Source organism: Callithrix jacchus, chromosome 20 (genome assembly GCF_049354715.1).
Source record: "Callithrix jacchus isolate 240 chromosome 20, calJac240_pri, whole genome shotgun sequence".
NCBI classification, from domain to species: Eukaryota; Metazoa; Chordata; class Mammalia; order Primates; family Cebidae; genus Callithrix; species Callithrix jacchus.
The window spans coordinates 1,439,077-1,443,358 of NC_133521.1; the positions used below are offsets into that span (position 1 = coordinate 1,439,077).

Sequence of the window (4,282 nt, forward strand, 5' to 3'; positions counted from 1 at the left end):
TTATATCTACAATAGGGGTGTTTGTGTATGTCTATGTGCACATGCATGGGTCCTTACTTTTCCAATCCTTTATGGTATAGTTAAAAATATTACACATTATCTATATTTAAACTGTAGTCTTCAGCATAAAAATATGTTCCATCTTCTGAATTAGACCCGATGAAATATCCATTGTCTGTCCATATCTGAACAAGTTGACTTAAAAAAACCTAGAAAAGATGGAGGCTGATATATCACCTTAATTACCAATAAAGACCTAGTTGGAAGACATTGTTTATATCTGTCAGCCACCATGCATAGTTAGAACATTTTATTTATTTTATTTTATTTTTAAAGAAATTTGTGCCTTTATTAGAATGTTGTTAGGCTTTAAATATGCCAATTTTGATAATCAAATTATTGTTGTTGTTTTGTTTTTTATAAGAAATTACACTACAGAACTGCAATACTGGTCCAACACTCTTGTCTTTACTCTTCTTTTAAAGCAAGAAACAGAATGCGAGTAATCAGAAAACTCTAGCAGCCATCAGTTAATCCAAGATACTAGCTCTTAGTTCCAAAAGCACTTGCAAAGAAAACCTTTGGGGGAAAAGGGTGGAAGCGGATGGAAGCACTCCATAATAACTGGAATTCCATGGGTGTGTATGCCAAGTCTCATGAGGCTATTCTTTGAATTTATCATTTACTTGGTCATGGTTTTTTTTCCTCAAATACAATTTTTCTTAGACTTTTTTCCTCAAAGTATAAAAAGTATGTAATATAAACAAGCTCTTGCATTGCACACTTAGAAGTGTGCAATTCAAGCATTATAGAGCTTTCTACACACGGATAAATCCCATCAAATCTTGGATAATTTATTAATACACAAAATATCAGGGCACAGAAAGAACTAAAACCCACTTCTTTTTGTTACATATAAGATTTAAATATTAAATCTAAAGAAAAACACAATGACTTTCACTCTCTTATACATCTGCATTGTTGATAAACTTATTAAAATATTCCTGTATAATCATGTTTGGTCTTACTATTTCACATCAGGTTTAAAACCTCAAAACCAGCCATCCAGACAAAACAGGTAATCAGAAAGATTGTCTCTTTCCCACCTTTCTAACCCCAATAATTATGAAGTCAATTTTACGACATGACTCCAAACACTGGATTGTGATGACAAATGCTAGGTCCAATTTTTTTATAATCCTTTTTGGTGTGGCATACTTGGTAGAACTCAGGTGTGGAAGCCAGAATTAATCCTCCAAACCAAACTGCATATTTCTGCATGTGGTGTGTAATGACTTGTACATCAATAGGTTATGGCTTTAATTTACCACCACTAAATTCCTCACTTAATTTCAGCTGGGTATCTACAGTTCTTTTTAAATATCTTTGCAAGTGATGTCCAAAGTCCCTGAAAATGGTTGAACCTCCAGAGAGGACAATATTCTTGTAGAGAGGACGTCTGACATCAACAGGACAATTCTGAATTACTTCATCTACAACTTCTGAGATAGGTTGTGTAAAGTCTGGATTAGAAAACTCTGGATGAAAAAAGATTTCAGGTCCAAAAAATCTCTCATAACCAACATCAACGGAAAATTCTTTCTTTGAGATAGCATTGATTCCAGTATACGGTTTAATCCGTTTTGACCCATCTGTATCATACTTGTTAAATTCTTTCACTAAATCTGGGCAGACATAACTATAGCGCTCCTTTACTGCCTTGGCAGTTTCCAAAGATTGTTCTGGAGGGATTCCTACTTCTTGGTCTCTCAGCAGTTCCTGATTAAAATATGTTATATCTCATCCTGTGATTGGAATGTGTTTAATATAACCCTTCACATACCCTTCAGCCACAGGAATGACATGAGTGACACCATCTCCACGGTCTATTACCGTACCAGTCAATGTGCGTTCTCCTACTTTTCTTGAGGTCCAAGATGTAGCTAAGGCAAGAACAGCCTGCACAGCAATGTACAAGCCTGGAACATTGAAAGATTCAAACATTATTTCAGCAGTATATTCCCTGTTTTCTGGAGTATTCAATGGAACTTCAGTCAAGAGAAAATAATAGTCTTCAGGTTTTTCCCTTAAATATTTAACGATCACTTGCTCCATAAACCTTTCCATCAAGTCCCAATCTTCAAATATACCATGGCAGATTGGCCACTTTGTTGCATATGTAGGTTTTCCTATTGCTTCATCACCATTGAAGAAGTCTAGGTCATCAGCAGCTTTCATCACCCTCCTTTGAGCTTGATCACCCACTTTTACCGACTCCTTAATAGCAATACAAGAAGGGATGTTAAACTGCAGTTCTGTATTTCCAGCATATCCTAGTTTTGCATACCCCGTGCCACAGTCCACTACACAGGCCGGCAGCCATCTCGCCATCTTCCTCCTTGCCCGCTGCTGCTGCCGCCACTGTCTGCTCCCTGTTGCTCGGGGCCAGAGATTGGAGGCGGGAGACAGGGGCTATCTGACCATTCACAGCCGGGCTGCCCTCACCGTCCGGGGGGTAGCTGGGAAGCCAAAGCAGCAGCAAGAAAACAGCAGGCTCGGTCTGCGGCTATCACTTCCACAACCCAGGCAGGCAGTCCAATTAGAGCAATTTATTGCTCAGTAATAGGCAGCCTTCCCTGGTGAGACTTCTTGATATGGAGAGTTACCCCGGTGAGACTTACCACATGGAGGATCCAGGGAGAAAACACTGAGCAGATTTCCTCTCAAAAGGAAGAAAAAAATAGCTGAGTTCATCATACCAAAATATTTTTTGCTGATTTTTCAATCAGGTAAGTGACTGGTTTTCTGCCAGCATTCATGAGACTGTTTCCCAAACATTGCTTCTTTCAGATCTTCTGGGACTCTGGTAAGATTTTCACATTTTGTTTCCAGCACTCTCAGTAATGGATCAGAACTGTATCTAATTAAGTTCATGCCCTGGCAAAGCTGCATTCAAACCTTCTAGTGTTTTCTTCTCACATTGTTCAACATGTAAGATACATGGTGCACAGAAGGCTATGTACACATATTTAGAAAAAAAATGTAAAAAGCTCTTCTGCAAGTGTATGTTGTCATAATGCATGCACTTCTGTGGATTATTAAATTTGTCTATAGTGCGGCTGAATTCACAAAACATGTTACCTGAAGGATGGGAAGTTATAGAAACATAAAATGCAAGTCCACCAAGTTTTGTGTCTGTGACTGAACACAATTTGAAATAGCAGTTACCACATTTTCCATGTTAGGCAGCTATAGAGGGTGGGTACAGGCATTATCCAGAACTTACCCCATAAGATACAGTCATTTTTCTTGCAGTTGTAAGAAACAGCTTACATAAAATTGAGAATAAAACGCCACATTAAGATGAAATCTATAAAGACACTTCAACCACTGAATGCAAACAACATGTAGATGAGCCAAATTTGAATATAAATTCATCTTCATATAAATTTCCTAAGAAGAAATAGAAGTTAAAATAGTAAATCTATTTGAAAACTAAAATGCAAAGATCAAAGGAATAGAAGTCTAAGATCATTTACTTTAAAACTTGAGTATCAAAATCCCCATATCAACAATCCTAAATTGAATAAAATCAAGACAATAGTACCCAATTTCTTGTCTAGCCTACACTGCCAGGGGTTTCTTGATGCCTGAATAGAATTGAGGCTACCAATAGTGTCACTAGCCTGGGCTCCTTCTCCTAATAATAGATATAGTTCTTTTGAAACCTGAGAGTTGTATTAATTTAATTGCAAATTCTGAGTTGCCCTCCCTTTTGGAGTCTGAAACTTTAAAAGGACATACTAGATTGTCACAGCAGTGGGCCAACACCTGTTTAATTTAGAAGTCATTTCAATCCTTACATCCTAAGATAATTATCTCAGGAAAAGATATGTTTACAAAATCCAGTATTCAGTATTTTTAAAAATCATAGCACAGACTAAGTGGTATTAATTACAACAGAAGGCCAGATGGTCTGCACTTGCTACTCAGAATCCAAGACTTATAAAAGAAAATGAATCAGAAAATCCTTAAGCGAGATGTTAATTTGGGTATTTGAATATACATATTGGATTCTTATTGTTACCATAACCAGTTACCACAAACTTAGTGGCTTAACACAACACAGCTTTATTATCTTATTTATCTGGTTGCCTATGGTCTAAAATAGGTCTTATAGTCCTCAAATGAAGGTCTCAGTAGGGCTGTGTTCCTTCTGGAGGTTCTAGAAGAGACTTTGTTACTCCCCTTTTTTAGCTTCTATAGCCTGACCACATTCCTT

The 4,282-nt window shown here is 37.2% G+C and overlaps 1 pseudogene; it reads right to left on the reverse strand.

The window, feature by feature from the left end:
- Window positions 1–1,064: 1,064 nt before the first annotated feature.
- Window positions 1,065–2,394, reverse strand: LOC144580542 (actin-related protein 3 pseudogene; annotated as a pseudogene).
- Between the last annotated feature and the right edge of the window lie 1,888 nt (window positions 2,395–4,282).